Source organism: Sapajus apella, unplaced genomic scaffold (assembly GCF_009761245.1).
Source record: "Sapajus apella isolate SASKATOON/1434 unplaced genomic scaffold, GSC_monkey_1.0 scaffold40, whole genome shotgun sequence".
In the NCBI taxonomy this organism is placed as follows: Eukaryota; Metazoa; Chordata; class Mammalia; order Primates; family Cebidae; genus Sapajus; species Sapajus apella.
Window position 1 is genome coordinate 1120426 of NW_022436980.1, and position 14614 is coordinate 1135039.

The following is a 14614-nucleotide window of genomic DNA, read 5'->3' on the forward strand; positions in this document are numbered from 1 at the left end:
GAGGAGAGAAGGAGGAGGAGAAAGAAGAAAGAGGAAGAGGAAAAAGAGGAGAAGGAGAAGAAATGTTCTTAAATCAATAGTTCTTAAACTTGGTTCACATTAAAGTTTGCTAAAATCCTGAGGCTCAGGCTTTACCCTAGGCCAGTTAAATGATAATATCTCAGGGTAGGACCCAGGCAACAGTTTTAAAAACAAGTCTCCAGAAACAACAACAACAAGCAAAACAAGTCTCCAATTGATTCTAATATCTGAGAGTCATTGCTATAGACCACATGACTAAGCTAATGATACCAATATAAAAATGTTAAAGCTTTGGTAATTTAGAAGTTATGCCAGGTATTAAAAATGGGAGACTTGACTCAAATGTGAATTATAAAATGCCTAATCAGGTGAAAAAATAGAGGTAAGATTTTTAACAAATATTGATGAACTTTCCTATAACAGGAAGTGTCAAACCACCTATAGCTAGACAAAATTTTCCTGGCTGTGGTTCTTGCCTAGTGAGCAGGAGCTGGTTTTATGAGGTAACCATGGGGAGAGCCAATAAGTATGAGTGATCATGATAATTAAATCTTTAAGCCCAGATAATTTATGTCAATTATTCAATGTTCATTAAGGAAACTGAAAAAAATATGAGTATTAGCTAAAAGGAAATGGAAAGGCAGGCTTTTGGAAGGCATAAGAAGATTGGAGCCTATTTTAAGAGACTTTATTGGAAGCATAGGAAAAGAGTATCTGGGAATTTTTTTAATCCAATCACATATAAATGTGACAGTCACAGTGGTTATTGTGGAGGGAAAATGACATCTCTCAAAGAATGTAAAAAGCTCCCCAGAGGAGCGCAGGAAGACCACAGAGTGTATTAGGTTAGGTACAAAATAGGACAAAAGACTTTGAGAAACACTTTTGAAGAGAGTCCAAAACACATAAAGGGATTATTTAAAATCTATTAAAAGGAAGAGGCTGGAATAGCAGTGGGATCTTTTACTGAGAATAAGGGGGCACAGGGAGTGCTCAGGTACCAAAGACAATAGACCAAACTAATTAAATGCCTCTGAATGTATTGAGAAAGATAACAGAGTGACAGCACATTCAAATTACCTACTACTAATGGATCCATAGCAGGTAATTAAATAGTTTTTTGTGTTTTGCATATTTCAAGTCTAGTAGGCAGACTAGATACTGATAAATCACTGGAAACTCTTGGTGTTTCTCTTGAGATTTCTGAAGGCCTCCAGAAAAACCTTTTTTCTTGTCTTGCCTCTCCCTAAAGCCACTGCTCTTGTCTTCCTGCTCCTATTACCGCCAAGCCTCCTAAGTGCATAGTCTTCCCTAGCCACCTCACTTTCTCTTCTCCAATTCATTCTTCAACCCATTCTGCTAACTCCATTGAAAGGTCACTAAATCTGAGTTGTTACCAAAGTCATTAAATCAACAGATCTCTTTTTAGACTTCATTCTTTTTAGCCTTTAGATATATGACACCATTAACTGTCTCTTTTGTTCCTCCTTTCTGAAACCTCTTTTCTTAACTTTTAACATATGTGAATGTCCTGGTTTTACCTCTCTGCTTCTTACCAGCGACCTTCACTGGCTCCAGAATTACTTAGGTATTTCTTTCTTTCTTTCTTTTTTTTTTTTTTTTAAAGGCTAGTCAAATGAAGCAGTGGGAATGGAGAAGTAACAAAGAAATCTGTAATTGGTTGTGATCAATTAATTGTAAACACTACTCCATTCAGACAAGCCTTATCTACTTAATTTTGATAACACTCTGGGTTCCAGTCTCTATCCACTTCTTACACTATATCCTTCACCTTGTTTTAACCTCTCCTGTGACATATCCTAGCCCCGCCTCTCATCCCATTTTCTAATTCATAGTTGATATAATCATATAGATGTTGTATAGTTGATTCTGATCCAGTAAGCAAAACCAGATTAATATATTACCAGCAATCTTTCTCTCACTCTGTGTAATTCCTGTTGTGGTTAATAGCATTATTATCCACCCATTCTCATTCTGGATTCCTTTGTCTCCCTACACATCCAGCTAGTTACCAGATCTTAGATATTTAACCTCTGAAATGTCTTTCAAATCTGTCTCCTATTGTCCATCTTCATTGCCCAACTATGGTCTTCATTTGTTTTTCATCTGGACTATTGCAATAGTCCCCTAACTCATCTTGCCCACTTTTACAGCTACTGATCTCTTGCCAGCATTTTTTTTCCCCAAACACAAACTAGTTTTAAAACCCAGACTTCTACTGCCTACATAACTCCTTAGGTAAGCATTTAACGTTTTTTGTAGCCTGGCCCTAAAATAAAATTTCCACTTTTCCCCTTTAAATTAAGTTTCCCCTGTATGACCAGTGTCTGGTCATACAGGACACTGGCCATTCCTTGAGCATTCCATGCACATTCATTACCATGTCTTTGCTCATACTCTTCCTTGTTTCACAACTCTTCTCATTTCTCACCTGACAAACTCCTATCCTTTAAGACAAATTTCTGTCTTCAAAATACGGGCCCTGGGCCAGCAGCAGCAGTATCACCTGGAAACTTGTTAGAATGCAACTTCTTGGGGGCCCCACTTTAGACTCTATTTAATCCAAAACTTTGTGTGATGAGGACCAGCAATGTGAATTTTAACACATCCACCAGCTGATTCTGATGCATTCTAAAATTTAAGAATCACTGTTCTAGGGAACAATTTATTTATCAATGGCCATATCACTTTACATATACCTGTATTACTTATTGTATTATTTAATAACCGTGTTTACTTGTTCACTTATTTATCTGATCTGCTAAGTTGTGAGTCTTCAAAGTCAAATACAATGTTTTGTGTTCTGACACCTGCCATAGTGTCTGGCACATAACAGGTGCTTGATAAGAATTCAACATACTAAAATATACCCAATTCCCTCTAGGATTCAGTCTAGTTAGAGGACATAGAGAGAGCTAAATCAAATGGCATCCAAGACATTTACTCTTAAAGGTTGATAAACACCACATAAACCAAAAACATACACACTGACAATAACAAATGTCAGCAAGGTAATAACCAGTGGGTACAAGGATTAATACCTGTGTGATGAAATCATCTGTACAGCAAACTCCAGTGATACTAATTTACCTATGTAACAAACCTACACTTGTACCCCTGAGCTTAAAATAAGTTTTTTAAAGAACAATAAAAAACAAAGCAAATGTCAGCAAGGATGAAGAGAAGCTGAATTTCTCATACATTGCTGATATACCTACTCTGGAAAACACTTTAGAAATTTCTTATAAAATTGTTCCCTCACTATGTGATTCAGCAGTTGTACTCCTGTGTATTTACCCTAGAGAAGTGACTACCTATGTTTACACAAAAACTTGTATGCAGATGTTTTTAGCAGCTCTGTTTGTAATAGCCAAAAACTAGAAACATTAACAATCAAAAAAGAAATCAAGAAAACAATTCCATTTATAATCACATCAAAAAATGAAAACTTGGGAACCAATTTAACCTAAAAGATTAAAGACCTGTACACTGAAAACTATAAAACACTGATGAAATAAATGAAGAAGACACAAATGAAAGATATCCCATATTCATGGGTTGAAAAAAATTTATATTGTTAAAATAGCCATACCACCAAAGTAATCTACAAATGCAATGCAATCCTACCAAAATTCCAAAGGTGTTTTTCACAAATATAAAAAAAAAATACAAATTTTTATGAGACCACAAAAGACCCCAAAGAGCCAAAACAATCTTCAGCAAAAAGAACAAAGCTGGAGATATCACTCTAGGCTACCTGATTTCAAAATCTACAAATCTGTAATAATCAAAACAGCATGATGCTGGCATAAAAACAGACATATAAATCAATTGAACAGAATAGAGAGCCCAAAAATAAATCCATGTGCTTACAGTCAATTGATTTTTGACAAAAGTACCAAGAAAACACAAAAGGGAAAGGACAGCCTCTTCAATAAATGTTGTTGGGACAACTGTGTATCCACATGCAAAAGAATGAAATTGCACCTGTTACCCCAGCATTTTGGGGGGCCAAGGTGGTTGGATCACTTGAGATCAGGAGTTCAAGACCAGCCTGGCCAACATGGTGAAACCCCATCTCTACTAAAAATATAAAAATTAGCCGGGTGTGGTGGCATGTGCTTGTAATCCCAGCTACTCAGGATGCTGAAGCAGGAGAATCTCTTGAAACCGGGAGGCAGAAGTTGCAGTGAGTGGAGATTGCACCACTGCACTCTAGCCTAGAAGGCAGAGTGAGACCCTGTCTCAAAAAAAAAAAAAAAAAAAAAAAAAAAAAAGAAAGAAACTGATCCTTATACCATATACAAAAAAATCAACTCAAAAATGGATTAAAAGCTTAAATGTAAGACCTGATACTAAAAAACTATCAGAAGAATGTGTAGGAGAAGAGCTTCTGCCATTCGTCTGGGCAATGATTTTTTTCGTTATGGCCCCAAAAGCTCAGGCAACAAAATAAAAAATAGACAAATAGGATTAAACTAAAAAATTTTTGCACAGTAATGGAAACAATGAAGAGAGCAAAGAGACAACCTACGGAATGGGAGAAAATATTTGCAAACCATCCATCTGGTAAGGGGTAAACATTCAAAGAATATAAGGAACTCAACAGCAAGAAAAAAAATAATCCAATAAAAAGTGGACAAAGTACCTGAATAGACATTTCTCAAAAGAAAACATACAAATGTCCAGCAGGTTTATGAAAAAAATGCTCACATCACTGATCACCAAGAAATGCAAATTAAAACCATGAGTTATTATTTCATACCTCTTATTATGAAAAAGATGAGAGACAACAAGTACTGCAGAGGATGTGGAGAAAAGGAAACCCTGTACACTATTTGTGAGAATGTACATTAGTACAACTATTATGGAAAACAGTATAGAGGTTCCTCAAAAAATTACAAATAGAATTATATAATCAAGCAATTCTACTTCTGGGTATATATCTAAAGAAAATGAAATCAGTGTATGGAAAAGATATCTGAGCTCCCATGTTCACTGCAACATTATTCCCAATAGCCCAAGATACGGAACCAACCTAAGCGTTCATTTACTAATGAATGGATAAAGAAAATGTTATACACACACACACACACAATGGAGTACTATTCAGCCTTAAAGAAGGAAATCCTGTTATTTGCAAAAACATGGATGAACCTGAAAGACGTTATGCTAGGTGAAATAAGCAAGACATAGAATAACAAATACTACATGATCTCACTTATATGTGGAATCTAAAAAAGTTGAACTTGTGCTCGCTTCGGCAGCACATACAGGTATTGATCGACTTACGACCTATGCAACTTATGACTATTCGACTTTACGACCACAATCACTAGCCACGACTGTTCCACGTCTGGCAGCGCAAACGTTGCCCAGCTGGGCATACGACAGTGCGGACCAGCTTCCGGAGCACTACCATCTCCGCGTGCATATAGCCTACTCAACTTATGACCAAATCGTGTTATGACTGGTCTGTCGGAACCAATCGTGGTCGTAAGTTGAGCACTAGCTGTATACTAAAATTGGAACGATACAGAGAAGATTAGCATGGCCCCTGCACAAGGATGACACACAAATTCATGAAGTGTTCCATATTTTTACCTAACACCATAAAAACCCTAGAAGAAAATCTAGGCAAAACCATTCAGGACATAGGCGTAGGCAAGGACTTCATGACCAAAACACCAAAAGCATTGACAACAAAAGCCAAAATAGACAAACGGGACCTAATCAAACTCCACAGCTTCTGCACAGCAAAAGAAACAGTCATTAGAGTGAATCGGCAACCAACAGAATGGGAAAAAATTTTTGCAGTTTACCCATCTAACAAAGGGCTGATATCCAGAATTTACAAAGAACTAAAACAGATTTACAAGAAAAAACTAACAAACCCATTCAAAAGTGGGCAAAGGATATGAACAGGTACTTTACAAAAGAAGACATATGTGAGGCCAAAAAACATATGAAAAAATGCTCATCATCACTGGTCATCAGAGAAATGCAAATCAAAACAACATTGAGATACCATCTCACACCAGTTACAATGGCTATCATTAAAAAATCTAGAGACAAGAGATGCTGGAGAGGATGTGGAGAAATAGGAACACTTTTACACTGTTGGTGGGAGTGTAAATTAGTTCAGCCATTGTGGAAGACAGTGTGGCGATTCCTCAAGGACCTAGAAATAGAAATTCCATTTGACCCAGCAATCTCATTACTGGGTATATATCCAAAGGATTATAAATCGTTCTACTATAAGGACACGTGCACACGAATGTTCATTGCAGCACTGTTTATAATAGCAAAAACCTGGAACCAACCCAAATGCCCATCGATGATAGACTGGTCAGGTAAAATGTGGCACATATACACCATGGAATATTATGCAGCCATCAAAAACGATGAGTTCGTGTCCTTTGTAGGGACATGGATGAACCTGGAAACCATCATTCTCAGCAAACTGACAGAAGAGCAGATCAAACACCGCATGTTCTCACTCATAGGCAGGTGCTGAACAATGAGAACACATGGACACAGGGAGGGGAGCACTACTCACTGGGGTCAGCTGGGGGGAAATAGGTGAGGGACGGTGGGGGGTGGGGAGTTGGGAAGAGATAGCAAGGGGAGAGATGCCAGATGTAGGTGATGGGGAGGAAGGCAGCAAATCACACTGCCACGTGTGTACCTATGCAACAATCTTGCATGTTCTTCACATGTACCCCAAAACCTAAAATGCAATAAAATAAATCAATGGAAAAAAAAAAGTTGAACTCATACAACCAGAGAGTAGAATGGCGGTTGTCACAGACTAGGGTAGATGTGATTGATAGAAATGGGGAGATGATGTTAGATCAAAGGGCACAAAGTTCCAGGTGGGATGAATAAGTTGTGGAGAGCCATACAACATAATGTCTATAGTTAGTAATAACGAGTCGTATACTTGAAGAATTCCAGGAGAGTCTTAAATGTTCTCGCCACAAAAAAATGATAAGTATGTGCAGTGATAGATGTTAATTAAATTGATTTAATAATTTTAATTATTTCACAATATATACAGATATCAAAATACCATGTCGTACACCATAAATATACAATATTTGTCAATTATACTTTAATAAAGCTGCGAGAAAAAAAACTGGAAACTCAAATATCCTTCAAGGAGGTGAATGGATAAACTGTGGGACATCCATACAATAGACTACTAGCTACCAATAAACATGAAACAAAGTATTGATACATGCAACAACTTGGATGGAGCTCAAGAGCATATGCTGCATGACAAATGTCAGTCTCACAAGCTTATACAGTGTAAGAGTCCAGTTCTACACAGCATACTCAAAAGACAAACTTATAGTGATGGAGAATGGATTCGTGGTTGCTAGGAGTTAGGTTGGGGAAGTGTGTGACTATAAAGGAGAGCGTGAGAGAGTTGTGTTTGTAAGTGAGTATGTGTGACGGAATAGTTCAGTATTGACAGTAATTACGTGAATTTCATAGAAATCTATATATGTGATAAATTTCATAGAACTACACCCACAATACACATAAACACTGGCAAAATTTAAATAGGGTCTGTAGTTTATATAATAGTATTGCACCACTGTCAATTTCCTGATTTTGATTATGAACTCTGGTTATGTAAGATGTTATTGGTGAAAGCTGGGTAAAGAATACACGGGAACTCTCTGTATTGTTTTTGCAACTTCTTGCGAGTCTTAAATAATTTCAAAATGAAGTTTTTGAGGAAAATAAAGCACAGGGATTTCTGATGAAAGCTAAATTAAAAAGCACTGCTTGACATAATGCTAACACAGGGCCCAGGAAGTGGAGTGCTCACTGCCCAGTGGAGGTGGAAAAAGGGGTACAAGGAAGTAGAGATTCCTAACCTGAAGAGCATTTGGTAGATCATAAGCCACACCTCTCAAACTTGTCACTCCTGGCTTGGGGAGGTGCTAATACTAAGGTGGATAGGAAAATGAAAGCTTCCTTCTCATCAGCTTCCCACATGGGGAATGAGGGGAGGGAATCTCTCCTCAGTAGGCCTCCTCTTTCTCAATAGGGAAAACAGAGAGGAGGGGAAGAGGATTCCTTCTTAACAATGGTCACAAAAGGTTATGTGTGCAAACAGTGAAAGATTAAATAGTGTAAGAACTCAGGCTTGGGAATCAAACCAAGCCTCAAATCCAGTGGCTTGGTTGTTCTTTTGAACTTTGCTAAACCCTGTTTCTCTATTTAAAAACAGGAGTAATGATACTATTTATCTCAGAATGCTGATTACATTAGATTTTCTACGTAGAGCACCTAGCAACCACCTAGCACATTTAATACTATTCTATGCCATTACCAATTTTCTAAGAAGTAACAATAATACACTCAGATGATTCTGACCATAATGTAATTTTTGATGAAAGTTTCTTCAGGATCCTTCAGTACTTCAAACTCATAAATTATATCAGCCCTCAGTCCCTATACATGTAAATACAATTTAAAATTAATAGTTGTTACTTTCTATTATATGTCTTTTATGTGCTTTGCACTTTAAATACATTATCTCTAGCCTTTATATCATGCAGGATAAATACTATTTTCCCCATTTTCAGATGAGGAAACTGCTTCAGAGTGGTTAGGCAAATCTCCAGCATCTATAAACACCACAGTAAACCTGGCCAGTCTGATTTCAAAGCCCAAGCTCTTTCCACTACAGTTACTTCAGTAGTAATCCATAAAAGACACTTAAACACATAACCAATGCCTATTAGTTGTTCTTTTTACATCACATTACATGGCAGACTATGGAAGTCCTGCCACAGCCTGGCGCAGACCCTTCCAGGTCATTGCTGGAGCCAATGGAGACACTAGACATGACAGAAACCAATAACCCAGAGCTGACTGTAGCAAGAATTCAGTCTGGAGTTCAGTCAGTAGGTAAATCTAGAGGTGTCATGGAAATTGTGCCAAGGTCCAAATTCCAAGCCAGCAGTCAGAATCTAAAGGGACAGACAAAACCCATCAGAAGGCTCTGGAAGCTCTGTGCCCCCAGGGGATTCGTGGCTTCCTCTCTGTCTCCTCTTGATGACACTACCGGCTATAAATAGGGACTTTGTGGATCCTCAGTCGAAGAGGCAGATGAAAATTCTTGGCCTACCAGCACTACCACATGATGTTAAAAACCAGAGCAGGAAGACCCTGGGTGTTCATTAATCAGTGTGATGGAAACAGGAGTCAGGACATCTGAATTTACATGGTCCTATCTGGCCATAAGGCAGCATGTAGATTTCTTCATCTTAAAATGAAGGAGTCAGGTCAGATCACTGATTTTCAATCTGTGTTCCTCAGAACCCAAGGACTCCAGTCCTGCCATGGAGAGATGGTGGGTGTAGATAGATGGGAGCAAGCAAGTCCTTCCTGTAGAGCACCCTTCCTTTCATCTCTTCCAAGTACTGAACCTTCTATTCTAATGATTTATCCAGTGTAACAAGCATTTAATAAGTTTCTATGAGGCTTGGGGCCTGGTAGAAGGTGCTGATGGGGACAAAACTGAGTAAAACCCAGTCCCAGCATCATGAATTCCTAGATTCTGGCTTAGTGGGGAACCATTCCAGCAGCTGTCATTGTTCAGGATTCCTCTCCAATACCAAGATACACCAAGGCCCAGAGTTCTACCGCTGACCCGAAGATAAGAAAGAGAGGAAAGAGGCTAGGTGTGGTGGCTCATGCCTGTAATCCCAGAACTTCGGGAGGCTGAGGTGGGCGGATCACCTGAGGTCAGGAGTTCAAGACCAGCCTGACCAACATGGAGAAACCCTGTCTCTACTAAAAATACAAAAATTAGCTGGGCATGGTGGAGCATGTCTGTAATCCCAGCTACTCAGGAGGCTGAGGCAGGAGAATTGCTTGAATCTGGGAGGTGGAGGTTGCAGTGAGCCGAGATCATACCACTCACTCAAGCCTGGGCAATAAGAATGAAAGTCCATTAAAAGAAAGAAGGGAAGGAGGGGAAGAAAGGGAAGGAAGGAAGGAAAGAGAAAATGGAAACTTCCCCAGAATGGCAGGCAATCTCTTCTGCCTCAGAGAGATCTATTAACATGTCACCTGGTAGCCCACAATATTCAGCTTTAGCAGTGACTTCTTGTAATTGGATGTTTCCTATGGCCAATTGTGCTTGTGCTTCATGCCCTACTTAAAATCAGGACATCTGCTCTGCCCTTTGGAATAGCTACAAGTCTCCTGCCAGGAATTGCTCAAGGCCTTTTCCTGCAGCTAAGCGGAGAAAGGAAGTTGAAATCACTGCCTCATAAATTACGACACATGCCGGGGTTGTAACCCTAGAGCCTGAGGTTTTAGGTGAAAAGACGATTTTTTTGTGCTTACGGCATTTAAAAGCACATTTAAAATATAATTGTATGAGATATGGCAAAAATAATAGAAAGTAATTTTTTGAAAGCAAACCAAAAAAATGCAGAATGTGCCCATAATAGTCCTAAGTAAAGCCACACAAACTTCCCTTCCAGTAAAGGTATCCTTTAGGACTTTTCCCCCTCCTCATCACCAACTTATCTTGAATTTATCAGTCTGCTTTTTCACCACTGCTCCTAAACTTCAGCCATGATAATGAGATAATGGGCATTTAGTCTTATATCCAAATTTCCGTATTTCAGCTTTTAAAATAGTTGCAAGGATGCTTTTAAAGTTGATCCTGGCCAGGAGAGGTTGCTCACGCCTGTAATCCCAACCCTTTGGGAGGCCAAGGTGGGAGGATTGCTTGAGTCCAGGAATTCGAGACCAGCCTGGGAAACATAGTGAGACCTTGTCTCTACAAAAGAAATAAAAATTAACTGGGTTTGATGGTGTGCACCTGTAGCCCCAGCTACTTAGGAACCTGAGGTGGGAGGATCACTTGAGCCCAGGAGGTGGAGGCCGCAGTGAGCCAAGATCACGCCACTGCACTCCAGCCTAGGTGAGAGAGTGAAGCTTTGTCTCAAAAATTAAATTAAATTAAATTGAAAAGTTTAGACTGCTTTTAAAGTTGAACCTCCTGGCTAGGATCAACTTTAAAAGCATCCTTACAACTATTTTAAAAGCTGAAATATGGAAATTTGGATATAAGACTAAATGTCCATTATCTCATTATCATGGCTGAAGTTTAGGAACAGTGGTGAAAAAGCATACTGATAAATTCAAGATAAGTTGGTGATGAGGAGGGGGAAGCCCCAAAGGATTCTAGCAAACTAACACGGGAACAGAAAACCAAACACCGCATGTTCTCACTCATAAGTGGGAGTTGAACAATGAGAACACAACACACAGAGAGGGAACATCACATATTGGGGCCTGTCAGGGGGCAGAGGGGAAGGGGAAGGGGAAGGAGAGCTTTAGGACAAATACCTAATGCATGCAGGGATTAAAACCTAGATGATGGATTGATAGCTGTAGCAAACCATCATGGCATGTGTATATCTATGTAACACACCTGCATGTTCTGCACATGTATCCCAGAACTTAAAGTAAAATTAAAAAAAAAAAAAAAGGAAAGAAAAAAAAAGTTGATCCTTAGGCCTGTTTATAGTCCAAGGGAGCTATGAATGCTGAAATTTGTACACTGTCAATTTATATGTATAGTCACATATTAATATCTATAATATACATAGATTTAGGATCATAGATTTTTGTCAGATGGCCTAGTAGACACTGATAAAACAACTTCTAACATTAAATTAAAATTTTATTCTGTTTTAAAGAAAAAGAATAAGAAAAAGCAATGAAAAGGTCAGAAGCCAAGGAGGTGGTGTCCTAATAAGCTGATAGCAGAGATTATACCTCCTTTGCCTTCCTATCTCTGGCTCCTAATACCTTGGCAAGTTGGTATTTAGGAATTGTTGAATTAATATTTGGCACATGAAGATCATTAAAGCGATAACTCATAAAGCATGGGGACAACAGTTTATTTGCTAAAGGAGAATTTAGGGGCACGATATTTAGCAAGTCTGCCTTCACACTTAACTCTAAATTTCTTTTTGTTTGATTACTTGATTGATTTGGATGTAAATTCTATTGCACCTCTGGGTAAACCAAGCCAGCCTGTTCTTCCTGGTTAAGAAAGAGAGCCAGAAATGAAGTATAGCTAGCTTATTAATAAGCCAAGGACAGGGAAAAGAAATTTATCTGGGCTGGGAGCAGTGGTTCATGACTGTAATCCTAGCACTTCTGTGGGCAAAATATCTTTGTTCTTCCAAGTGCTCTCCAACTTCAGCAGCTGTGGGCCTGAACTGGCAATGTGGGATAAGGAGCTCACTCTTGGCCATGTAAAACAAAGCAGGACTGCAGGAAAGCAGGCAGATTTGGAAAGGCCAGGCCCACCCAGGACAAGAGGCAGTGCTGCTGTTTACAATAGCAAAGACCTGGAACCAACCCAAATGCCCATTGATGATAGACTGGACAGGGAAAATGTGGCACATATACACCATGGAATATTATGCAGCCATCAAAAACGATGAGTTTGTATCCTTTGTAGGGACATGGATGAACCTGGAAACCATCATTCTCAGCAAACTGACACAAGAACAGAAAATCAAACACCGCATGTTCTCACTCATAGGTGGGTGTTGAACAACGAAAACACATGGACACAGGGAGGGGAGCATCACACACTGGGGTCTGTTGGGGGGGAATAGGAGAGGGACAGTGGGGGGTGGGGAGTTGGGAAGAGATAGCATGGGGAGAAATGCCAGATATAGGTGATGGGGAGGAAGGCAGCAGATCACACTGCCATGTGTGTACCTATGCAACAACCTTGCATGTTCTTCACATGTACCCCAAAATCTAAAATGCAATAAAAAGAAAAAGGCAGTGCTGAGTGTGTGGCTCATGACAAAACATAATTTACAAATTTATTGGCTTCAAGGATGTAAAAAAATATAATTTACTGACTTCAAGGATGTAAAAGGCATGCTTCCTAGCCCATCTGCAAGCAGCAATTCAATCCAACATCAGCACATTTTCTGAAGCCTGGGGGTGGGATGCATGTTGTTAACCTCAGATGCGGTTGCCTGCTGAGAGTCTGTAATCTGTGTGATCATGAAGATGAGATCTCATCCATCAATTGCTTGACAAGGGCTACATCGTATCTCTGGGCCTGTATGACCCTCAACACATGACATAAGAAATATATTGGACAAAAGCATTTCCTGGGAGAATTATCCAGCAAGAATTCAGCCAATGGCAAGGAATTTTTAAAGTGGCCAGATCTCATTGGAGACAAGTAAACATAGATATTCATGTGCATATGTGAATATACACTCCTTTAAGGTGCTGCACCTTCCTAGAAACAAAGAGAATGAGAGGAAAAAAAAGCATTACAGGCATCCTGTTAGGATCCTATCTCTATTTATTTTTAGACTCCTTTCAGCTCTATGCTGAGAGGGGAAGCAAAGGAAGGGCTCACCCAGAATGCAAAGCTTTTTAAAGAGGGTTTGGGGTGTACAGATTTGCTAAGTGGTGGAAACCCAGTGTCTGTGGAAGTTCACAGTATTCATAACACTCAGAGCCCCCCAAATATCTCTGACCCTTGTATTCACTAATTCCAGAAAATTTTCAGCTATTCCGGGGTACTCTGGAGATCTCCCTGAAACCACTACAGTTACCCAGAATGCACCCCTGCTAACATGCAGGCATTGAACCAGTTCCTGACTCTCCCCCGACTCGTACAGATCTCTGGCACTTTAAGAGCCATATGGCACACGTGCCTAGCCATCAGCTTTCTGCCTAACAGAGGAGTGCTTTCCCAGGGAAAACTAAGATTAGGGAAGAGGACAAAGAAAAAAGCGATGGGGTTTCCATATCCATTAATCAATTCATTCAATAGATGGTTATGGAACACTTAACCATTTTCCAAAGACTGTGCTATGGTGTGAGTTATAGAATAAGAAACAGCTTGGCTTTTGAGGAGTAGAAACTGTCTAGTGGAACTAACATTAAAAGGCAGTAATATAACATGATAATTGTACTGATGCACATAGACCCTGGGGTGTACTATAGTTGAATGGAACAGCAAGGAGGCCATGTGGCTGGAGTGGGGTGTGCTGTTCTGCTGTCCCTTGGAAACACCAGGCACTTACACACCGCGAGGCTTTGAAATGGCTGTTCTCTCTGTCTGGACTATTTCAATACATGTGTCTGCATAGTTCATCCTCTTTCTCTCCTGATTGCTTGTTCATATGTTACTTTCTCAACCAGGGCTGTGATGACAACCCTATTTAAAATTATAAACTATCCTCAGAACTCTGAATCCTTATCCTACTCTATTCTCTTCTCCTGCCCCCATCCAGCCATAGTACCTATTACCTTTTAATATACTACATAACTTACTTGTTTATTATTATGATTTTGCTTATTGTTTTCTCCTCCCAATAGAATTGTTCATGATATACTCCCAGAACTAGAATACTACGTGAACATTGGAAATAAAAGAAAAAAGAAATGAGGTCTAGAAACAACAGCTATCAAATGTGTAGGCTTTGTAGACTGTGGTGAAGACTAGCTTTTCCTCTGGGAAATGGAGAGTCATTGTGGG

The 14614-nt window shown here is 39.3% G+C and overlaps 1 protein-coding gene and 1 non-coding gene across 2 annotated transcripts in view; both read left to right on the top strand.

Annotated features, from left to right (window-relative positions):
- The window catches only part of GPR156 (G protein-coupled receptor 156), a 75831-nt gene that overhangs the window by 27669 nt on the left and 33548 nt on the right, over nt 1-14614 (top strand). The gene's annotated exons all lie outside the window — the stretch shown is intronic.
- Nucleotides 5542-5644, top strand: LOC116565618. Its single transcript, XR_004275537.1, has one exon. It is a non-coding gene; the product is annotated as a U6 spliceosomal RNA (small nuclear RNA).